Source organism: Lissotriton vulgaris, chromosome 7 (assembly GCF_964263255.1).
Source record: "Lissotriton vulgaris chromosome 7, aLisVul1.2, whole genome shotgun sequence".
NCBI classification, from domain to species: domain Eukaryota; kingdom Metazoa; phylum Chordata; class Amphibia; order Caudata; family Salamandridae; genus Lissotriton; species Lissotriton vulgaris.
Window position 1 is genome coordinate 1,099,459,795 of NC_141695.1, and position 25,036 is coordinate 1,099,484,830.

At 48.9% G+C, this 25,036-nt stretch overlaps 1 protein-coding gene across 4 annotated transcripts in view; it reads right to left on the reverse strand.

Moving 5' to 3' along the window:
- The window catches only part of ACSL6 (acyl-CoA synthetase long chain family member 6), a 548,884-nt gene that overhangs the window by 450,245 nt on the left and 73,603 nt on the right, over positions 1-25,036 (reverse strand). Inside the window, exon 1 of one of the 4 annotated variants that reach the window (XM_086931551.1) lies at positions 14,730-14,841. The exons of the other annotated variants lie outside the window; for them this stretch is intronic. The gene's annotated coding sequence lies outside the window, so the exon portion shown is untranslated. Of the gene's footprint in view, positions 1-14,729; positions 14,842-25,036 lie in introns of those variants that run through there. 4 annotated transcript variants of the gene reach the window in all.

Sequence of the window (25,036 nt, forward strand, 5' to 3'; positions counted from 1 at the left end):
GACACCCCGGTCCGTGGCCCTGGAGGCGCCCCCCAGTGGTGCCCCGTCCTCAACCCAGGGTGGACTCTACAGACTTCTGTGCACTGGGACTGTTAAGTACATTGTTCTTTTTTGTTCTTCGGGGGGGGGGGGGACCGGGGGGCTTTGTGGGAGGAGGGGGGAGGGGGGTAATTGGGGATGGGGTTGGGACTGGGCTTGGGGGTGGTGGCGACCGATGTGTGCTTTCTGTGTGTCCCCTCATTCTGGGAAGTATGGCACGACTGCTCCTTGATAACCTGGTCCTGGGCTATGGCGGCCAACGGGTCTTTGATACTGACGGGGACGCTCTCTTGCTGCTGTTGGGAGGGCCTTTGGTGGGGCCTAAGGACTGGCACTGGCGGTTGGGTGGAGGGGAGGCGGGACTTGATGGAGGGGTGCAGGGTGTGGATGGGGAGCGGAGGGACGCCTGGTTGCCTGTGGTGGGGAGGGGGCCGGGGCCTGTTGACGGAGCGAATGCAATGTGGTGGGAACTCATGCTTTGTCATGCCACTTAGTATTGGCACATGGAATGTGATGGGCCTGAACTCCCCACAGAAGCGCCAGAAGCTTTGGAAATACCTGACTGACCATCAATTAGATGTGGTGGGTCTCCAGGAGACCCACCTAGCGCGCAGAGACGAGCTCCGGCTCCGGCACAAACACTTCCCCCTTATCTACAGGTCATCTGCCTCCACAAAACACAGGGGGGTGGCTCTTCTATTTCGGGCGTCCCTTCACTTTCAGCCTATGGGGGTGTGCTGTGATAAAGAAGGTCGCTGGTTGATGGTCAAGGGATTGCTTTATGGCAGAATATGCACTGTTGTGGTGGTGTACGTCCCCAATGCTAGGCAGAATAGCTTTCTCCAGGAATTGTTGGATAAAGTTGGGAACTTTGTGGAAGGGCACCTGTTTTTAATGGGAGATTTCAATATGGTCTGAGACAAGGGCCTGGATAGCTCCCGCACCCAAAGGGCAGACACAGGCGTTTTTTCCAATGAAACACAGCGCCTTGTGGGTGACTTAGGGTTGATTGACGGCTGGCGTTCCTTGCATCCCCATCTCGAGACTATACCGTCTTCTCCCATGTCCACCAGTCCTACTCCCGCCTAGATCACATCTTTTTGAGCCAAGCCCTCAGGGGAGATGTCCGCGACTCTAGCATTTTTCCGCTCTCCGTGTCAGATCATAGTCTGTTGGTCCTTGGGTTGCACTGGTCGGTTAGGGGGGACGGCCTGCGGAAGTGGTACTTCCCGGCTGCGCTTGTCCGAGATGATACATCCTGTAAGGAGTTACGGAAGGCCATTAGGGATTTTCTGGCCCTCAACCCGGTATCGGACACGTCTGTGTTCAATACCTGGAACGCATGCAAAGCTTCGCTGCGGGGCACTTGCCTAGGTCTCAACGCGAACCTCAATAAATTGAGGAGAAAGTAACGGGAGGACCTAGAGGCGGAGCTTGCTATCCTGGAACAGGCACACAAATCAAACCCGTCCAGGGCGACCCTCCGGCCGTTGACAGCTGTGAGGGGGAAACTAAAGTCCACTACAATAACCGAACTGAATTCACTCTCCTGAGGCTTCGGCGCCTCTCATATTCACAGGGGAACAAGGTGGGAAAGCACTTGGCCTGCCAGCTTCGGGACAAAAGAGAAAGGGAATACATTGGGGGGATCCAGGACTCGTCCAGGACCCTGCAACATCGAGATGAGGACAAGGCGGACCTCTTTCGCCGCTTCTATGCAGCACTTTACGTGGGAGACTCTCTGGACCAGGAAGCCCAGAGGAGATTCCTGGCTGATCTCCCCATATCACAGGTTTCTAAAGAGAGGAATGAACTCCTGGCTGCGCCCATCTCTAGAATAGAAGTGTTGGATGCTATTAAAGCCTTGAAACTCCATAAAGCGCTGGGTCAAGACGGCTACACTGCCCTTTTTTATAAGACATTTGCGACGGAGCTGTGCGACTATCTGGTCTCCCTCTTCAATGAAATGGCTGTAACCGGGAAGACCTCAGGGTCTATGGCCGAAGCCGTGATTACTGTTATCCCCAAACCAGAGAAAGACCCGTCTAAATGCTCGTCGTATCGCCCAATAGCTCTCCTCAATATTGATGCCAAATAGTACTCCTCTATCACTGCACGCAGGCTCCAGGACTTAATGCCGGCTCTCATTCATCCGGACCAGTCAGGGTTCATTAAAGGGCCGGCAGACGCACGACAACTTGAGGCTTGACAACTTGATACACCTGATAGAAAAGGCCGTTAGATTTCACATTCCGGCGGTGCTGGTGGGTCTTGACGCGGAAAAAGCTTTTGACCGCGTGGATTGGGGGTTCATGTTCCGCACTCTGGCCGCCTTTGGCTTCTCGACCCGGTTTATTTCGATGATCCAGGCAAACTACAGCAGTCCCAGCTCTAGAGTAATAATTAATGGGCATCGATCCGCCTGTTTCACTCACTCCCGTGGTACCAGACAGGGCTGTCCCCTCTCCACCCTTCTCTTCGCGCTGAGCATCGAGCCACTAGCTCTTGCGGTGCGGGAGCATGAGCAGATCAAGGGTCTCCCCTTTACAGGTGAGCAGCACAAAATCTACAAATTTGCGGATGATGTATTATTATCGGTGGGGGACCCGGCTCACTCATTACCGCATATCCAAGCAGTGTTGTACGACTTTGAAAGGGTGGCCGGCTTCAAGGTCAACTTTGGTAAATCATACATACTAAACCTCACTCTTCCTCCAGCGGAAGTGGAGCGTGTGCGGCAGCTCACGCCTCTGGCGTGGGCGTCCAACTCTCTCCTGTACCTGGGGGTCAGGCTGACATCCTCCATAGGATCGCTATTCTCCGCAAACTTCCCACCATTGCTGGCGGCAGTCCGAGCGGACTGGGACCGATGGAAGCCGAAGTATATTTCATGGCTTGGCAGGATCCATGCTCTCAAGATAGTCCTCCTCCCCAAGTTTCTATATCTTTTCCAGGCCTTTCCCATCCCAATAGATGTGGACTTCTTCCGACGCCTTAAAACCTTGATGCTGAAATTCATTTGGCAGGGTGGGCGGGCGCGTTTTTCTTTCGCGACGACCACGGAAGGAGGGGGGAGTGGGATTCCTAGATATGCACCTGTACTATAAAGCCGCGCAGCTACGGGTCCTGGTGGAATGGTCCCAACAGCTCTCAGAAAAACACTGGCTGCACATGGACAGGAGTGTGACTGGGAGATCGATCTGGGACCTGGCTTGGAAGCCCAAGGTGGATAGGCCTAAGAACGCCTACATCAGTACGCCCACTAGCACCGTCCTAAAAGTCTGGGATACGGTCTCTGGTGACGATCGCTGGACTACGTTTCCGTCCCCCTTTACCCCCATACACTTCAACCCGGCCTTTCCGCCGGCAATGCAGGAGGGCCCCTTCCGACTGTGGAGAGAGGGAGGTTGCAGAGCCCTTACGCATTTGTTCCATGGGTCTGTACCACTCACTTTTAACAACTGCATGAGAGACTATGGGATCCCGGCCACTGAACGATTCCGCCACATCCAGCTCCTCCACTGGGCGACCTCAGCGGGAGTGGGCGATGCAGCCACAAGACCACTGTCACCGTTTGAGGCCTTTATCCTACGTACTTCCAACATGAAAGGGGCGATCTCCTTCCTGTACAGTTTGCTGCTCACCACTGCAGTGTCTCCCCGTCCCCGCTACATGGGACAATGGGAGGACCTTCTGGCCGGGACGTTACTGATGAGGAATCGAAAGGTCTCTGGCGGGATATCGCTACACACAACCATTCGGTGAATCTGAGAGAGGCCCACCTAAAGATCATGCTAGATTGGTACCTGTACCCATCCAAGCTACATCGAATATTTCCGGCCTCCTCAGACAGGTGTTGGAGGGGCTGTGGTCTGTTGGGGGACTTCCGCCACATTTGGTGGGACTGCCCGATCATCCGCCCATACTGGGATGAAATTCTATCTCACATCAAAGACATCCTAGGCTATCCGATATCTGATATCTGATATCTGATTCCGTAGCTCATGTCCTACTGGGTCTCCGTGACCCAGCGTTGGAACATCAAACAAGAGCAGAGTTCAATTAAATGCTGTTGTGTGCTACAAAAAAAACATTTCCTATGCTCATTATCCAGAAAGATTGCCCCATAAATCCTCTCACTTTGGCCTTTGTTTTGAATGCACTGGAAATGCGACAAGATAAGAATGCTATTTACAGACCTGTTTAAGGAAAGGAGCACATGTGGAAGAATACAAGGAGCGGTAGTGTGAAAAGGGTTTACTCCTTGGGAGGGACCAAGTCACGCTGGACAGTCTATAACAAATAAAGCCAGCAAACAAAGCTAGAAAATGTGAGTTACAAACCACAAAGCCATTGGTAAGCAACGGCCAGAGCATTCCCAGGTAAGTCTTCTTAATGTCCCTATGATGTCTTTAGCAAACCAGAAAGCTACGCTTCCTGATAGGCTTCGACCTAAAAAGGAGAATACCAGTGGGAAATTAGAGGTTATAATTTCAATCCTACGCCTGAAGATAAGTGGAATATTCCCTAGGAGAGAGGAGGGTTTTTTTCTTATGTACTGAAAACAGGAACAAGTTTATTAGTTGTGTGCCAAATCTGCATAAGTGGGTTACTTTTTATTTAGAAATATGTTATAGGTAAAACGAGAGCACATAGGTTGGAGCATTCTTGGCTTGTATTTGTGTTTTATATTTTTCAGCCCTGTACATTTTATAAATAGATATTATTCTTTTTCAGGGCTGTCTGCTGCGGGTGTCTGGTTTAGGGTGCCCTCTGTGTTAGTAAGGTGGCTTGCTTTGTACTACCTCCCTCTGGTAGGACTGATTTCAGTCAGAAGCTGCGGGTGTCTGGTTTAGAGTAATCTCTGAGTTAGTAAGGTTGCTTGCTTTATACTAACTTCCTTTAAGTCAGAAGATGTCTGGAGAGAGCAGCAGTAGTCACTAAAAGCATGCAGATGTCACACGGATGCAAGGACATACTGAAATAGGATTCAGGGAGGGCAGCGGATTGTATAAACTGCGCCAGGGAAACACATAAATTATATTGCGTTCCTGTACACAGCACACTTGCAGGGCGAACTAAGCATCTGTCCTCAGCTGTGCAGTTAAGCCTGTTCTGTGCTGAGCATGGCAGTATCTGGGCACACTAGTAAGCACGGGAAACATCTATTACAACGCAGGCAATACATCATAGTGCCTTTACAACGCAGTCAGTATCATGACTACGGCGTTACTATGAGTTCCATTACAATGCAAGTCAATACAACAACCTGCTTTAGGGAATGCGGTGTTGGTCTGCTGTTGGATTTTAAGTCCAACACCTTCTCTACTGATACATGGACTGGAGTTGGAGTAGTAATTTAAACTAATCCAAAGTCCAGCGATTCCCTAAAGCAAGTCCTTGTAATGATTTGCATTGTAATGGAACTCGTGGTAATGACACAGTCGTAGTATTGGATGCGTTGTTAAGCCACGCATAGTTTTGTAATGCGTAGTAACAGATGCTGTTCGTAAGCACTCATACCAAATTTAGAGAGATTCCAGATGTTATAGGATAGTAAAACCCCCTTCTTACTCTATGGCTTGAAGGTTCAGTTGTGGGGAAGGTGGATGAGTTGCTATCAGTTGAGCACGGTTACCTGTCCTGAGGACAGGACATTGGTTGTCATTCCATTGCTGGAGGCGAGGTTCTGGAATGCAGTGAGTTAATCGAGGAGGGAGTACAGTGCATCACGCTGTCCAAAATTACCATTCTATTTATTTATCAAATCCTTTTTGCCATAGTAAGCAAGCACGCTCAATTCCACCAATAAATGAAATTATGTTTTTTCCAGATCTCTTAATATTTCGAGCAAGACCTCTGACCCTCGGTCTGAGGCCTGTTCTCTCCCCAGCAGCTCCGCTGTGCTGTGCTCTGCCTGTGATCCCCACCCAGGTAAGGGTTTGAGCCCGCTCTGCACCGTGCCTTGTGCCCCTTGCTGGTGCCCGTTGCTGCGCTTGCCCCTTTATCTTGTGGTGCTCGTTTTTCCATCCTTGGTCATCATTGCACTGTGCCCATTGTGTTGATTGTGTTTCTGTGTTTTTTTGCCAATTTAGTTTCTGTGCCCATTTTGTGCTGTCAGTTGTTGTTTTTTTCCCTCGTTTCCGCCAACACCTCTTACCACGTGCCCCGCCCCTTGACCGCCCCTGCTCCCACCTCCCAGCTACACGTCCCTCCCTCTCCCCTACTTAATGGCGCCCGCTGCGCGGTCATGCCGCTGGCGTGCCTAGGGCAAGCCCGTCTGTGTTAGTACGTGACCCGAATGCGGCCAGCACCAGGACCCCTGGATCTAGAAGCTCCCACTGCTACAACTCAGCCCCTCTCCACGTACTCAACCCTGGAAGAAACAATGACTGCCAAAAGTCCGACTGCGAAATTTGTCGGTGTCGGAAGTAAACAGATGCCCAAATAGACGGTCTGTCGTAGACAGACGCTAGATTAGACGGTCGATCGTAGACCGATGCCTGATTAGACGGTCGATCGTAGACAGATGCCAGACAGATGCCAGATTAGACTGTTTGTCAAAGACAGATGCTAGATTAGACTGTCGTAGACAGATGCCTGATTAGACGGTCTGTCGATGCTCGGTATTCTAAATGGGTAGTAGTTCTTCGCCATCTTCTAATACTGCCCCCCCCGCGTGACGCTCCCATCTATCTGTAGGATTCTCCCAGCTCCTGATAATGCCCTGCTCTTGATAATGCCCGCACCTGTAGACCTGCCTTCTGTGATGCCACCGCCTGTAGAGCGGCTCCTTCCTCGGTGATGTACCCATCTCCATTCTGCCCACCTGTAGGGCTGCATAGACATATTTTCTCCCTCTTCTGACTTATTACCTCATACCGCACTATGAGTAGAAGCTAGAGAGCCAAGAAATTAACAGGGAGAGCTGAGCCTGAGCTCAGCCCAGCCAATGGTCTGGCTTGGCTCTCAGAGCCCGTGCACGAGCCGAGCCCTGAAAATATGTCACGTTAAATAGGATGAAGTCGCTTAAAAATGTTAAAAAATTGTATGCTTTAACACGCGGATGCGTTTGAGTGCATACTATTTACTTGCATTGATAAAACTTTTTATAAATTGTTAGTTTTTAAACATGAATGTTTAAACACAGCACAGCATAATAACAAGAATTTGCAATGCAATAGGTTTCGCATTAGGAAAGTTTAAGCTATTGGTATTGTAAATGACAAATTTTTTATTTATGTGTTGGTTTTCAAAATAGCGAAATTAATAGCTTTGTCATTTACAATGCCAATGGTTTTAACTTTCGCAAACGTGACACCTATAGCATTTGCAATGCAATATGTGTTGTATTTACGTGACTTAGATGTATTGATATTACAAATAATGGCTTTTAATTTTTTTTAAATAATTAATACTTAAATAAAAGTTATTGTAATTTATGGCAATAGCTTAAACTTTTGTAAATACCTGTTGTGAAGATAATGTTCAGTGTATTTTATTGTGATGGAAATCCAAGTACAGAAGTGAAATATTAACATCTTTTTTGTGACATTTGTAATAAAGCTTGAAACATGAGCACTAAAGGCAAATGTCAAAGGGTAAGCCACCTTTGAAACACAAATGGTGACACATATAAGAGGGGCTGCTCTTTTGTTGTGTTAGACATGTTGGTGTTGGGGACAGAGAGGGGAAATGATTTGTCAAACCATTTTTCCTGTCGGCATGTAACTCTCGGGTAGCCACACCTCTAGGTTGGGCTACCAAGCTCAATAGACCAAGAGAAGGGACTGCAATCTTGGGAGTGTGAGGAATAAATCACTCTAGGATAGTTAGATGCCACACATTGCTAAATGAATTACACTTGTTCCTTTGATAAAGCCAGACTGCGAGAAGCCACGGCCACCCAGGACTGAGCCAAGGTTTTACAGACAAGCCTGACTGGACAGAAGACAGGGTTGTGAGTTTATTACACGGTGGGGGTCGCCAACTAATAAACCGCAATTCTTCACACCACTTCTCTCCCGTCTAGTTACCCCTTACTCCTCACAGGGGCTCCAGAGTCGTGGGTCAGTCTAACTTCTGAAGCTCAGCTGAAAAGGGACTTGGTGGATGGGGGAGAGAAAATGTGGGAAGGCTTCAGAATTTCCGAATAAATGTATTTCCTCACCAACGTTTGAAAATATTTTCCAAGTCTCTCCACTAGGCACAGGGCTTCTAATGTGCGCTCGGGTGTTAGGGCACTTATGTCTGTTCTGTTGGAATGGGGGCGAGGGGTGTCAACACTCCCCTAAGATTACTTCATTGATAGTGGCAGATGTTATGTGAAAACGTGTTAGGAATTTGAAAAAAAAAGTTTTAAAAATAGTAATAACACCTTAAACTTACGTCTTTTAAACGTTCACATGAATTGCTATTTTCTGTGGATTTGGACCGCAAATGCAGCCATCTGTGCTGCTGGAATTCTCCAGGGCGCCGGGGTGCTTCTTTCCAATTCCTGAGGAAAGTCAGGGCGGCGCAGGAAGCGACGAGCAGCGCGTTTCCGCCCATTGTGTCCCGGAGCACGGCGCACTGTTTACATTGGTACAGCTTCGAGTTCTGACCCATGTGGTTCGACGCGAAGCCACCACTTGCCACATAGCTTGGCTCTTTATATTGAAAAGTCGTTATTGCCACACATATGCTACCTGCTGCTAAGCGCTTCAAGACCTCGCACCGGGTAGTAAGTGCTATTAAGTACAATTTACAATTACATGCGATTCGAACATAAGAAACCAGGAAATAATTGTTTGTTTACTGTAACCGGAAGTTCGGCAGCTTGAAGCCGGTCGTGGGGCGGGACTTCCGCCTTCTGCGTGAAGCCCGCATCCACGGAGTGCCAGAGAGCAGCATTGGTGACGCGGGCGGGGCTCCTATGCCTGAGGTAGAGCCCCGCGGTGGCTGCCGAAGTCAGGATTGGCGGCGATGTGGTGAGTGGGGCTTACTTGTAATGGGAAGGGGGGTGTGTGTCTGTGTGTGTGTGTGTGCAGGGGGGTAGGGGGCTGCGGCGGGTGTATGCGTGCGTGTCTGTGTGTGTGCGTGTCTGTATGTGTGTGTGTGTGTGTGTCTGCAGGGGGGGGTTGGGGGGGGGCGGCAGCGTGTGTATGTGTGCGCGCGCCTGTGTGTGTGTGTGCAGGGGGTGGGGGCTGGCTGTGTGTGTGTGTGGCGCCGTGTTTGCATGCAAGCCAAGCGAAAGCAGGGGCTGTGTGTGCGTCTGCGCAAGCGCGGCTCAGAGGCACGCTCCCGCGGTCAAAACTGAGACTGCAAAAGCGCGCGTCTGACTCGTGTCTTCATTCCTAGAAACGGCTGACAATAGGTTACGAGCAGACACAGCAATCAATGCTTCGCATTGAATGCAGGTCGAGCTCGACCTAAAAAAGCACAGGATAGCAAAAGATAGCATAGCATAATTATTCCCAACTCTCCTTATTATTGAGCAACATCTGACAGTTTTCAAATCATCTTTATACACCAATTGAGATTTTTCGCAAAAATTATGCAACGCATTGTCATACACAATGCCAATAACTCAAACTTTAATGCTGCGAGACCTATTGCATTGTAAAAGCTTGTTTCATCCTACTTAAAGTCCTGTGTATTAGAGATCTGATGTAAGTGACTGCTCTCAGTGTAACTAGCTTTTCTGAGACACTATTCTGTTGGGAGTTCTGCAGACTTCCCAAAGGGCAGATATGTGTAGCTTTGACACACCTCTGGACACCCCGTGTGTGTGGACATAGCGTACAGCTGTCTCCCACATGACCCGGGTTCCTTCCTGTGCGGTCTCAGGACTCCAGGCATCAATAATGCATCTCCGTGGCTCACCCCGGCGCAGCCGGCAGCGTCGACCACGTGGAACCGCTGCAGCTCTGCAGAAATCTGCAAGTCAGAGCGCGGGAATTGCTCAAGTGGAGCCTGAATACATTATTCATACATCTCTGCGTTGTAGTGAAAAATAGAAGCTGCTTCAGCAGGAACAAGACAGAGCTGGCCCTCCAGGGGCTGAAGCAGTCACGTCAGTAATTGACTGTGTCACGAAAGGAAGAGCAGCCCTGCGAGCATCAGCCCGTGGCCGAAAGAGCATGGCGCCCTCCAGGGACGGCCAATATGGTCCACTCCCACTGGCCATGATGTCATTCATTAATGCGCTACGAGCAGAGGCCGTGGCGGGGGTGTGAGACTCGTCCTGACAAGCAGGGACTTGGGAATCCTGAGACTGTGACCTGGGCTGGTAATACCGGGCCCTTCACGTGCGGGTTTCACTCTCCATGAGGCCAGGTTATCAATGGTGTTGCTGACAGGACGAAAATGAATGCAACTCAAACGGTACACCACCCAACAAAACATTATCTACTCTTATTTATTTAGTCACAAGTAAGTTTGTAATAAAAAATTAGAAAGTTAAGCTGATGGGTGACTAAAATGCACTTGTCAGAAATCTGCCCCAAATCCTCAGCATCTCCTCGTAAAGCGTTTCAAAAGGTCATGTTTTGAAATGCAGATAACCTATTTTTAGGTAGCACTCGCAGTTTAGTCTAATTAGGAAACTAAGGCTCGTGGGAAATAGCGTCTTCCCAGGACCACACAATTTGGACAAATGAGGGAGCCCTAATTAGAACTCCGGGATTCTGCTTTCACAACGAGTCTGTAGCCAGTGCTTGAAATGGTAAAATTAAAGTCCAAGTACTCTGAACCAGAGTACCTGCTTGTTTCTGAGAAGTGGCCTTACTCTCTAATTAAAAGTATTACGTTTCTCTTAAGAAGTGCAGGTACTCTGTCTCAAAATAAAAAAAAGTGCCTGTACTCAGTCCTGGAAAGTACCAGACCATTTAAAGCACTGCCTGTAGCTACCTATCTGAGGACATCGACCCTCACAGTGTTGCCTTTTGGAGGAGCTCTTCAACTCGCCTGATCCTCTGCAGTAACAGTCGCAGTGCTTGGAGACAGCAACAAAGTGCCTGCTTCTTTCTGAAGTGCGGAAATCATCCTTGCAAAATACAGTGCTGTTAAGACGTGTCGGCACTGCCCCAGTAGCAATAGGACAGCGTCACTCAGAAATGTGATGCTATAGCATGATCCCAGTACCAACAGTACAGGCCAGATGTGGAGTGCAGGAATTATTCAGTAACATCGGTACAGATATACTGAGGAGGGGTGATAGTCTTTCTCTGATGTGCCAGTACAATAGCAGTAAAGTTTCGGCTGAGGAGGGCCTGCGCTGTCCCAAAAACAGGAATATTGTCCTGCGAAGGAGTGCAAATATTCCATTAGGTGTAGAAAGGTGCTGACCAAGGGGGTAGGAGCCCTCTCAGAACATATAATATATTTCTGCAGATAAGTTCAACTGCTGCCTTCGTAACAGTAAAACATACTAAGATGTGAAAGTAGTGTCTTTAATAAAAATACCACTGTCCTGCAGAGAAGTGCCAGCAGGGCTCCTTCAGAGGCATTTTCGAGTCATAACTCCATTGTTTGTGTAAGACACTACATTATTATGTCAGCACCCACAAATGTTACAAGCGAGATACGTTAATGTAGGCAAGGCACTCCACCAGGAACAAGGACTTATCTGTTCGCCCAGTCAGAACCAGATGACTCTCACAGCCCACATTCCGCACTCATATCCCACTCATGCATCACCAGTGAAGCAGGTTGAGGTAAGGTGGTTGGTGGAAAGTCAAGGTGACCTCAGACACATCTATTCAGCAGGAAATGGTGTCCGTTCTTTGGTACCTGGGGCTCTTCAGGTGAGCACTGGGTACATGGCCCTCCGAACCAACTAGTGAATGGGTCCATAAACATGCACTGAATTTACAAATGAAAATTGCTGCAATGTGTTTATTAACTGCCTTAAGTTGGTGGGTTTTTATATAACATATATTTCTATTTTATATTAAAAGTGATGTTTATGTGAGAGTGTGTATAACAGGTTTGGTCAGCCCCGGGGCCCACCAAACTGTCAGCAACCACAACATTGGGCTAGCCACTCCTCCCCGACCCACCCGCCCCCAACCAATCCCCTTTTCTGCTTTCTCACAGTGTGAGAAGCAGAAACCTAAAATGGTATTCATACCATTTTATGTTTCTGATTCTAGCACTGCAAGAAAGCAGTGAGGTGACACTCCTCCGCCCACGTGGAGCCGGCCGCGCAACACCCATTGGACTCACCGGGCTTCAGTGATCCCCCCCCACCCCGTCGTGTGTGGAAGCCCGGATGAGACAGATCCTGGGCACACACAGAGCCGCACCCGAACGTTTAACACGTCTTTAAAGGACAATTTGAATGTTAATTAGGCCTTGCAGTTGTTTCACCCCTTCTATGAGCCCCTGCAGCTCCACTCTGCCTACTGATTGCAGGTTCAGCCCCCCCCCCCCGAAATTTTTTCTTAGCCCCAACCAGCTCCCCCGCCCCACCCCGAGATTTGGCTCTAGTTGCTTCTCTGCGTGGAGCCGCCGCTAAACTGTAGCAATAGTTTATAGTACTGAATATACTGCTCTAGTAGGTACAGTGGCTCATGGTGGTGTAATTATGGGTCCTGGGATGTACTTAAATGTTGCACTGTGTGCCAGTCGCTTGTAAATGGGTCTCTGCAAGTATTGGGCTTGCTTTTTGCTGTGAGGCAAGTATCTCCCTCTTCTTTAAAAGTGTCTCTTGAAAAACTGTTAAAAGCCACATTCCTTTAGATCAGAATTTTGAAAATGTTTCTTTTTCACGATTACATTCACAGATTTCATGCTATTGCAAACAATCTACATACACCTGCTATATTCCTAAAAATCCCTCCATGAAAAATTGACCTTGAAATAAACTTTTATTTTTCCCTGGCTTATTTATTTTGAATGCAACTCTGGTTTCCTTCTTCCTTCTGTATACCCAGTGCTTAATTTGAGCTATTGGTTTGGGGGTCTCAGCACCGGCACTTAATTGTCAACACCAGCACTTATGTCAGCTGCCACATGGCAGCACTGTTTGTGTAATTTATAGAAGAGCAGAACAGTGATTTAATAATTAGAAAAACTAATATATGTCACCCATGCCATTCTTATAGCTTTGGGGGCATCAAACAGTCTGAATTGCCAAACTTGTAGAAGTGTGATGGTTTGCAGTTGTGTAGGTACCATCATTGGCATCGCTGGCAGCGACAATGGGTGGTGCAAGCTGCGGTGGCCTCCTAAATAGGACCCTGGCGCTTATTTTATCTACAAATTAAGCACTGTGGCATTACTCTTGTGCACATAAACTACTCTAAATTTCATGGCTGCCTATCTTAAAGCTGTTTTTAAAATCATATCTATTGATTCCAACAAGCATTGGCTTCTCACACAGCCCCTCTAATCATCACCCCCAAGTCACTATTGTACCTCACAGAAACTGGAGTCAATGCATGGAAAATTCATGGAATGGTTTCCTTTAGTCTGCAAGCCAATACAGTGACCACTAACCTTGGGCTCCCAGGTAGCACTGTGCTTGCCAGGGGTAGTAAGCATTATCTAAAGGCAATTTCAGTTTCAATTCAATGCAACACAGGATCATCCCAGTAACAGCAATGCGCTGAGAGGAGCAGTCCTATCCTAGTAGCCTACTGGGACTTGCTAGTGTCGTCTGGGTACCAGATGAACCATCCTGCTAAGAAGTATTGGCACTGTCCCAGCAAAGATAATATCATCTGAGAAGTGGCTGCGCTGTCCCAGTCAAAACAGTGCAGCCCTGGTTTGAAGTGACAGTACTGTTAACGAAAGAGTAAATAGCCGTGCTATCCGAGGTAACTTAGTACAGTTTGTTTAGTGTGTAAGTGCCGTAACTGCGTTGAAGGACAGTCCTGCAGAAAGGTGCCTGGCCGCCCAAACAGCTGAAGTACAATCCTGCTGGCTGTTACTTGCACTGTCCCTGAAACAGTAAGACGGTGTTGCTGGCAAGTGTTAGTACTGTGCCAGTCAGCGTAGTACGTACCAATGCTGTGGCAGTAAGGGTAGTACGTGCCAATACTGTGCAGGTAAGGGTAGCACGTACCAACTGTGCCAGTAAGGGTAGTACGTGCCAATACTGTGCAGGTAAGGGTAGCACGTACCAACTGTGCCAGTAAGGGTAGTACGTGCCAATACTGTGCAGGTAAGGGTAGCACGTGCCAATACTGTGCCATTAAGGGCAGTACTGCATTGCTGAGAAGTGGTGGCAGTATCCCAATACCAGTAACGCAGAACCGACCCAGTAACAGTGGTGCAGTTTGGTGAGAAGAGCCAGCAGTACTGACCCAGTTAGAGTGAGTCACTTCTGCTATAAAACACTACACACAATACTAACACACAGCCCGTTACATAACGTGGCATGACATATTTTGCACATTTGCCTCCCTGGTGTTTTAGCCTTGCAACTTGTCATCGGTAAACTTTTTCCCCTTGTACACGAAATCAAAAGAAATACGCGTAAAACCTCGTCTTCCCAAACTACCAACCAGCGTAAAATGCGCAGTAGAAATAAATTCCGACCACTTCACTAATACCTTCTGGAACTACTATTCAGGAAAACACCCGCCCGCGATCAGAGCTAGCCCAAACCAGCCCCCGCGCGCGGCCTCGTTCTCCTGTAGCGAGCCGCGTGCTCTACCGGCAGCCAGTGCAAGGGGGGGGGGGGGGGGTATGCGCCTCCATACCTGCAGCGGGGGTCCGGAGGTCCGGGGCTCCCTGTAGCGCTGCGAGGGGCGTCGGCAGCTAGAGGCTCCGCTCCATGTGTAGAGGCCGGCAGTAGGGCGCGCGGGTCTCGGTCACGACTGAACACGCAGCCCGTGAGCATCGGGGGACTCGTGGGGCGCCGCACGACCCCCCTCTCGGCGCATGCCCGGGGTCTCCCTGCTTCGCGCCGAGGACCGAGCCTTTTTGTCCGGAGTCCAGAGCTCATAGGCCGGCCACACAAAGTCTGTCAGGGAGGTGGGGACAGCTCGCCCCAGACGCCCACCCTCCTCCTCCCCAGCTACCGAGTGCCAATGGATGCTGCAAAGTGTTAGAAACAAGACGGCGCCTATGGCGGTGAACGGCTGTTTAATTCTCGCGCTGTTACTGGTTCTAGGTGCGACACTCCTGCCATTGTGGCTGGTGCAGTGACTCACAGACGCCAGTAAGCCAGTTAGCCATCTTCACAGTCCAAGGAGACAGGCACGGGACCCGTACAAAGCGCATTGACTACCCCAGCATGAGTCACACATTCCATTTCAGAGAAAAGGGTACTTTTCTGAACAAGAGCAAATGATTTTCACACTATGGTGACTTGGATTCTATACACTGTATGACGTTAGCCAGCAGCACGCATGATGGCGATGATGTCGACCATTCGATTGGAGGCCAGAATATAGACCACAGACTATCGCCTGACAAGAGTACCATGCCCTAAATATGATTCGCAGAAATATCGTCCCGCTGAGTGTAGCTGTTCATTATTAACCACATCGCTGCGGCGGCTATTCCGCCGCAGCGCTAAGTGGGCGGGGCGGCCACTCGGCGGCCGCATGCTGATGCCGGAACCGCTCCGTCATCAGCCGCGGTTGGGCTGTGCTCATGACGGAGCGGTTCCGTCATGGCCCCGCCCGCTCAATAGAACGCGCTGCGCAGGCGCGAAATCAGCGCCGCGCAGGCGCTACGGCAGGGCCATGACGGAACTGCCCCGTCATCAGCACAGCGCCACCGCAGCTGATGACGGAGCGGTTCCGTCATCAGCATAGAAAGGGTTAACTCTGTTAGGGCGATGAGTTGTGCGCTATACAAATACACATAACAACACAAGAATGCCAGACGACATTCAGCCAACAATAGTCTACAGTGCACCCATGGTTAACCCCTTCGCTGCAGCGGCTATTCCGCCGCAGCGCTAAGGGGGCGGGGGGCCGCGAGGCGCGCCCATGCTGGTGACGGAACCAGGCTCGGTTGAGCTGTGCTCATGACAGAGCGGTTCCGTCACTGCCCTGCCCGCTCAATGGAACGCCCAGCGCAGGCGCGCAATCCGCGCCGCGCAGGCGCACCGAGCGGGCCGTGACGGAACCGCTCCGTCATCAGCACAGCGCGACCGCGACTGATGACGGAGCGGTTCCGTCACCAGCAGGGGAGGGGTTAAAGTGTAGTGCTGCTGTTGCTTGCATGGCATGTTTGTCAATTAAAGCTTAAGGCTGGAAAGGGGGGCATATAACGAGGGGAATGGCATAAGTCCCTGTCAGTAGGTGCGCAATAATGGCAGCTGAGGATGGAGAGGCAAACGGGTGCCATTTACAGAACGAGGATTGTCACCTCTTACATTCCAACATGGGGTGTTGGGCCACAACCTTGGAGATCCCCCAACCTCCTGCTGGCTATGTGTGCTCCGGCAGAAAGTTCACTCAGGGCAGTTAGCACAGCCGGTGGAGCAGGTTCCTGTAAACAGAAGCTCTAGCAGTACATAGTAAAGTGGAAAAAGGAGTCCAAGAGGGGGCCCCTCCCCCATCTCTGTTATAACTGAACTTGAAGACACATAAGAGCCTTCGCCAGTTGTATTTGCCCATACTTACGTATCAGGCCTGCATGTAGATGTCAGGGGTCAGACAGCCTGGATGAATAGAGAAATAAATGCATTGTACTATCTGAAATACTCTTAAAAGGGGAACCGCTGCTGTATTTACTCCTTGGAGAAAGTTCAGTCTTGCTTCCTCAACAGCTCTATCAAGTCGCAGAATGAAGTGTCTATCTGTATAGCAGATGTACAGCATAAGGTACTCCTGAATTAGAACATGTGAATGTGGAGAGCTCCACTGAAGGCAATGGAGAGGCTCTGGGCTTATAATCTATACTACTATTATAAAGGAAGAACTTTGAGGCTTTGAGGCGGGTAAACTCGGAAACCACAGCGCCAATCCACACACCCGATACATCATTGTAATCCTCAGGGTGTGCAGATGGACATAGGCTATATAAATTAAAAATAAATACGTTATTTAAAAAATAAAAGTTTTAAAAAAAAGTAGTCCCTTCAAGTAGTGCCAGCCGCGACGTGCGTGCTTACATCAGGAGCGGCGTACACGAGCGCGAGGAGCGGCGGAGATCAGCGCGGGGAGGAGCGGTGGATATCAGCGCGGGGAGGAGCAGTGACGAGGAGCGGCGGAGATCAGCACGGGGAGGAGCAGTGACGAGCGGAGGAGCAGCGGACATGAGGGGGGGACAGGCGGTGAGGATCGGCAGGCAGTGAGGAGCGGCGGCGGGGAGGAGCGGTGAGCGGAGGATGAGGTAGGGCGCCAAGTAAGCAGTGAGCAAAGCAAACGTGAGGGAGGAGCGGCGGCGGAGAGGAGCGGTGAGCGAGCCACAGGTACCAAACGGAAAAAGAAACGTGTGCAGGTTACAAAAGCGTACATAGTGGAGCGGTCAGCTGAAAGCTAAAATGACAATCGGGAGAAGGTAACAAACGGGGCATTACAGGAGGAACAAGCATTTGCAATGCAATAGGTCTCGCATTATTTAAGTTTGAGCTATTATTATTGTAAATGGCAATGTTTTTTGCTTTATGCTATAGTTTTCTTATGTACATAAAAAGCTACATATAAAGTATTTGTTGTTAAAATTATTTATGCAGTATTTAAATTTGTTTGCATAAAAGATTACAAGAATATCTTAGCAAAAAAGTTAAACTTTTTAATGGTAATTGACTAAATGTCCATTTGTACATTTTAATTTCAAATAGGTAAGTGTAAACATCACAAATATATTGTGCAAACAGTGCAAAATATTTTAGCCATAAATATTTTTGTTTTATGAGGTAGTTTGTAAGAAAATGATTGTAAAAGGCAAACACTGTAATTAAAATGTAACATATAACAGTACAGTTATGGCTAGTAAACATACATTAGTAGTATAGTATAATTGTAAACAAGATGTAAATAAGACTACAGAAATTAGCATGAATTATCACTTTAATATCAACTTTACAAACATTTTGAAAACACGATCACAGCTGGTAATCATGCATTGGCTTGTTATTACAAGCATTTCATTTTAATAAATATTTCTGATTCCCAAAAACAAATATGACAGTCTCTCAAAATAATGGCTTTTCAGTTTTAGTTGTATCTTTGATCTCCGTCATCAAGTACTCATGAATATTACTGCCCCATGGACAGAGTCTGGCTTTACATGTCTACATATCAACATCCAATTCCATGAACACCCATCGCATGCCAGGGATGACCATCACCGCTGGTGAAGAGAAGCACAATTGTGTCAAGAATGCCCACAATACGTTGTGGTCCCATTATACCAGGGATGGGCTCAATAATGCCAAAGATGCCAACATCATGCCAAGCATTGCTAGACTAAAAGTGGGAATAATTCTAACAGGGACACCACCAATAAATTAAGAAGGAACACCATTACGCTAAGGCAAGCATTACCGCCTTCGGGTAAAGTCCGCGCTATATAAAAATGCATAAATACATGAATAAAGAAATACCGCCTTCGGGTAAAGTCCGCGCTATATAAAAATGCATAAATACATAAATAAATAAATACCGCCTTCGGGTAAAGTCTGCGCTATATAAAAATGCATAATTAAATAAATAAATACATACCGCAAAACATCCTCGTTACTCTGCCGGCCTGCGACCAGGAAGTCAGGCAGGCCGGCGCGACACCCGGAAACAGGAAGTAGGAGGGCGGGAGCCTACCCCGCCTCCCACGGAAGAGCCGCGATTGGAGCCGTGTTGGGAGCAGGGAGCACCGGAGCAGGCAGGAGCCTACCCTGCGCCCCGGTGCCGAAGGAGGGAAGAAGAGTCCTGCTGCCGGGCCTTGCAGCTGAGGAGAGGAAGCCGGTGAGTGCGTTGCTGAGCGGCGGGCGGGCGGAGGGAGAGGAGCATGTAGGCGCGGGGGGGGGGCGGCCTGTGTATGTGTGTGCGTGCGTGTGTGTATGTGTCTTGGAGTGCGTGTGTGTGACTGTGGGGGAGGGGGTGTGTGTGTGAGCGAGTGTCTGTCTGCGACGTGTGTGTGTGTGTGTCTGTGTGCATGCATGCATGCGCGGTAGGCTGGGAGGGCGGCGCATGCGCAGTAGGCTGGGAGGGCGGCGCAGGACGGAACGTGCGCGTTCGCGCAGCCAAATCCGAATGCTAAAAATCGTGCCAGTTTCTTGTCCCTCATTCCCCGGCATCCGCCAGCTATAGAGTCTCTGTCCCTGTTCCAGGGCGAGACCTAAAAAGTGACGTGGGCAGTGACGTGGGCAGTGACGTGGGCAGGTACCAAACGGGGCATTACAGAAGGGAAAAGAAACGTGTGCAGGTTACAAAAGCATACACAGTGGAGCGGTCAGCTTAAAGCTAAAATAACAATCGGTAGTGCCAGCCGCGACGTGCGTGCTTACATCAGGAGCGGCGTACACAAGCGCGAGGAGCGGCGGAGATCAGCGCGGGGAGGAGCGGTGGATATCAGCGCGGGGAGGAGCAGTGACGAGGAGCGGCGGAGATCAGCACGGGGAGGAGCAGTGACGAGTGGAGGAGCAGCGGACATGAGGGGGGGACAGGCGGTGAGGATCGGCAGGCAGTGAGGAGCGGCGGCGGGGAGGAGCGGTGAGCGGCGGATGAGGTAGGGCGCCAAGTAAGCAGTGAGCAAAGCAAACGTGAGGGAGGAGCGGCGGCGGAGAGGAGCGGTGAGCGAGCCACAGGTACCAAACGGAAAAAGAAACGTGTGCAGGTTACAAAAGCGTACATAGTGGAGCGGTCAGCTGAAAGCTAAAATGACAATCGGGAGAAGGTAACAAACGGGGCATTACAGGAGGAAAAAGTGACGTGGGCAGTGACGTGGGCAGTGACGTGGGCAGGTACCAAACGGGGCATTACAGAAGGGAAAAGAAACGTGTGCAGGTTACAAAAGCATACACAGTGGAGCGGTCAGCTTAAAGCTAAAATAACAATAAGGAGAAGGTACCAAACGGGGCATTACAGGAGGAAAAAGTGACGAGGGCAGCGACGTGGGCAGGTTACAAAAGCGTACAAAGTAAACATAGAGGCATAATACTGCACAACGTCAGGGCGGGCGGGGGCCCTGAGCCATGATTTCTCCCGGACAACGTTGGGACGGGCTGCTAGTGGCTAGTATAAACCTTCTGCTCCAATATTCCAATGTTTGACTTGGAAGAGTTGACACAGTGTTTCAGTTGACTTGTCTTATTCTGCACCACCTTCTTCGGGACAAGCTTTTATTTTTAAAAACAGGGATGTTCTCTGTGCAGTTGATTGTCTTAACCGTATGAGATTAATCTCTTTATAGTTTAAGCACTCCAGGGTATAGGTACACAGGTAGTCTCTTCCTTTTTTAATCCTTATTGATCCCACTCTTTAGGTATGTACATACCTTCCGTTCATCAATGAGGAAGCATGTTCTTCTGTTTTTTAATTTCTTGACACCACTATTCTAGTAACTTTCAGGAATATCCAGTGCCATATAGTATAGCTTGGCGACAATCTCGCTTCTATTCCTTCAATATCCTCGAATGCGAGTTAGTCTGTGAGAAGGTGGTGCAGAATAAGACAAGTCCACCAAAACGCCCTGTCAACACTTTGCTTTTATTAGATTTTTTGAACATTGGTTTGTTTTATTGTTTTTAAAATTGCTCGTATGGGATTTGATATATGCATTAATTGTTATTCATGTACAGAGATCCAGATAAAATCTTTGTATGATTAGTGTGATTTTTAAACGCAATTGACAGTAGGAATGACAAAGGAGGCCTTCTGTTTTTAAATATACATTTGTTTTACATCTTATTATAAGATTGATTGATGAAAAGTTAATGAAATATTTGTACAAAATATCGAAATGTATTCTTTGATCCTGTGTATTAATATCAACTGTTGTTTTTATTGCTAGATGTATATAAAAGGGAATTCTTTTTAATAAAGGATTAATACCCTTTGCAGAAAACAGGCTTTTAATGTATTATGAGTATTGTTGGACTTGGGCCTTTTTGGCAGGTTTACCCCTAAACTTTTTGCCTTTAGCCTCTGGCATATTAGTAGTGATTTTAGGCCTCTGCGCACTTTAGCACTGTGGCCCAGTGTAAAGTGCGTGCGCACTTTGAGTGTGTGTGCTGAGAGTGGCCTGCCCTTCAATAGGAATGCATGGGGGTTATGTGTGTCCATGGTAGTTCCTGATATGTGGGGAGTGCAGAGTCGAGTTTGGTATGTGCAAACTCATATTAATAAATGATGCGTGATGGTGTGGGCAGATTTATTGTGTCTAGTGTAGAAGTGCCACTTTTAAGAGTTGGCCTTTCTGTGTGCTGTGAATTGCCTGTCTGGCTTGTGAGTGACAGGGGTTGGCTGGTGTGCTTGGCTCCAGGAGCCAAGGTGAGTCTGCCCGGTGGTGAATAGGGAGATCTGTATCTAGATGGGAGGGAGGAGTTGCACCTGGGACCTGAATAGGGCTGTGCCTTCCCTCCACAGTGCTGGCTCCACCCCCTCTAGTGCGTCTGATGTCCCTGGCCTGTCTTGTGAATAGGGAGAGGGGCTGAGCAAAACAAAGTGCTCCAGAACCAGTTGCATCTGGTTCTCCCCTTGCCTGCCCCTTTTTGACAAAGGATTTCTGTGTATAAAAGAAGGGGCTGTGACCCCATGAAAATGTTCTTGTTTGCGGACTGGAAACTACCAGGGGTGTGCTGCTGCTGGGGCTCAGGGGAAGGCTTGCCTCCCTAGGCTCTGCCCTGCCCCTGGATGCCTTGGAAACTTTATTTCCTTGGGACCCTCCTGCTTTGACCCAGAATCCCTTCTTTATCTTTGAGGACCTCTTGCCTTTAAACCCTACAGGACCTTGCTGCATCTTTTAGCGCCCTCGGAGCGTTGTGCTCATTCTTCTTGGTGACTCTTCAAGAGGGAATCCCCCAACATAGGGATTCCCCCGTGATGATGGCAGCGGCGGGTGCCCACCCCGCTTATTTTGAGTTCCTTCATTGCAGGTGACCACCCTGCATTATGTCCGCCTGTTTTTGTTGTTAATTATCCCCCGTGCGCAGGTGCCCACTCTGCGTCTTCGTTTTTACTTTATAATTAATGCGGGTGCCCACCCCGCGCTTTTTGAGTCTAACACGGGTGACCACCCCGCTTCTACATTTATATTCAATCTGAGGGAGCCTACCCCTTATTGCCCGATAATACCTTTACTGCCCGTAGCGGGTGCCCACCCCGCGTTTTTCGAACGCAGCTTGGGCCGCGACGGTGATTTTTCGCTGAGTTGTCAGTGTTGCACGGCCCGACCCGGATGCCAGGCGACCTTGCCTGACTGGGGCCGGGCCTAGTGCGCGTCATTTCCGCTTCCACCAGGGAGAAGCTGCATCGAGGCTTGCGGGCTCCCTGACCGAGGCTGGACCCAAAGAGAGGGGGCCGTGTGAAGACTGGTGCTTACTTGGGTGGGGCTCCCATGACAGAGGGAGAGCCCCGCAGGCGCCAGCACTTACCGATGGATGGCGGAGGGAAAACGAGGCACATTGCCAGTGCCTGCCCCCGCTGCCGGTGAAGGAGAGAGCAGCCCGGTGAGTGCAAAGGAATGGGGGGCTCCATGGGGACTATCGGTGCTGCCGTATAAAGGCGTGACACCCTGTGAGGTATTTCGAGCGGCCCCAGCTTACAGCGGGCCGCTCCCACATTTGGAACAAGTTCTTTCACTTTGTGGCCATCAGTATTTACTGGGCCAGAGGGGCCCGGGTGGTCCCCAGCTTTTGTCCGTAGAGCCTGAAGGCTCCAACGAAGCCCCAGTTGATTTTAGAGCCTAGATGGCTCCCATGGGTACATTAGTTATTTACTGAGCCCTGTGTGGCTCCAACACTTGGCATAATTGTTCTCAGAAACTTGTGGCTTCAACGTGGGGAGCAATTTGCTTGAAGAGCTACTGAGAGCCCATGCACCAGTTTTATTATTTTACAGCTGCCCAGCAAGTAGTGGGCAGCTGCACCGTTTAGGACTTTTATTTTAGGGGACCTGTGCACTCCTTCGCACCTTGGCCTGCACAGCTGCGCAGCACTTAGTGCCAGCTGCAACGTTTAGGTCTTCATTTCAGTCCCACAGCTTCCCAGCAAGTAGTGGGCAGCTGCCATGTTTAGGTTTGCGCCAAGTGCGCCCCCCGTGACTGTCTCTGCTTAGGCAACAGCCCTGACTTTGTGGACAGTGGGCATTTGAGCCCCTTAGAGATGACCAGTTGGCCCAGGGGTACTATGAGGTTTGTAGGGAGCAAGGCCCTAGTGTGCTTTTTATAGGTACTAGGAAATGTAATGTTTGTTGTAGGATTTATGCACCTTGATTTATGATTATAAATGTGCTTTTATGCTTACTACGTTTTACTTACTGTTTTATTTTTCTACTGTGGTCTAGGTTTGATTTATTCCCTATTGCAGGTTATGTTATTAAGTGTATTTCCTGATGTTTAGGAGATTATGGTTTATCCTATTTTAGCTTATGAGGTTGGCGTAGAATAGAGTTCTCGCCTTATGTGATACTGTGCCTGTTACGATTTATATTACATGTTGACGCGGAGTATTGTGTCTGCCAGTGATTACTGGCTGTGTTCTAAGTTCCTGAATTGTTCTTACTTTTACTATTCTTTACCAAGTGCTAATTCTGACAGTGGCCCACATGGCCCTGTCATGTGTAAATAATCTCTTGTAAATATTGCCCATGCCAGTTGGCACGGTGTATATTGCGTGATTACTATCTGATGTGTTTTTATTATAATACAAAGGCTATTTTTATATAACCTTGTGTGGAGTTCTTTTTGTGGTGTGCCTAGTGTGTTGTTACTGTGTGTGTTGTGCAAATGCTTTACACATTGCCACCGAGATAAGCCTAGCTGCTCGTGCCAAGCTACCAAGGGGGTGAGCAGGGGTTATCTTTGTCGTGTAACTCCGTTTCCCTGACTAGAGTGGTGGTCTCGGCCTGGCTTTGGTGCAAGCCTTAGCCAACTAGAGATCCCCATTTCTAACAAGTATGTAATAATGAGTGTGACAACAGAAGACTATTAGGGGCGTTAAATAATATTAAATTAATCAGCACAAGGTGCAGAATAAACCTTTCCAGTGTATACCAAGGAGCAGTGAGCAGTATTCAGAATGGCCGGCGCCAGTGTTTACCAAGGAGCAGTGGGAAGTATGCAGAATGACCCTCCCCAGTGTATACCAAGGAGCAGTGGGCAGTATGCAGAATGACCCGCTCCAGTGTATACCAAGGAGCAGTGGGCAGTATGCAGAATGACCCGCTCCAGTGTATACCAAGGAGCAGTGGGCAGTATGCAGAATGACCCGCTCCAGTGTATACCAAGGAGCAGTGGGCAGTATTCAGAATGGCCCGTGCCAGAGTTTACCAAGGAGCAGTGGGAAGTATGCAGAATGACCCGCCCCAGTGTATACCAAGGAGCAGACCTAAGCCATGGAGCCACGTTATCTAAGGCTGATTGGATCAATGACTAGATTAGCATGGTTCTACTTCACATTTTCCTTGATAATAGAGATTGAGTTGTCCAACACCTGATGCTGATTGGGAATTGTGGATCTCTTGAGATCCAAAATATGCCCCATCGAATGTGTAGGTTTGGTAATTAATTGCTTTAAACCCAGTAAATCACAGCAAGCGAAAAAAATGGCTAATGTTGTGGTGGAGGGATTATCCGCCCAAATGGTAAAATCACCTAATGTTAAGAGGTTTAAAACATCCACCACCATTTTTAGATGCTATTGTGGTCTTCCATATTTTTCTCGTCAATATTTTGGACTTTACAAACTAAGTGTATGAAGACGAACTTTTTGTCCTCAATATTTTTGGGAAACAGAAGGAGAAGGAGAGGGGGAGGGGGAGGGGGAGAGAGAGAGAGAGAGAGAGAGAGAGGGGGAATGTGCATGTGTGTGAAAGCATGTGTATGGTATGGAGCTGAAAGAGATCAGAAAGATGTAGAGATAAAAAGTGTGTGTCTGGCAGAGTGATAT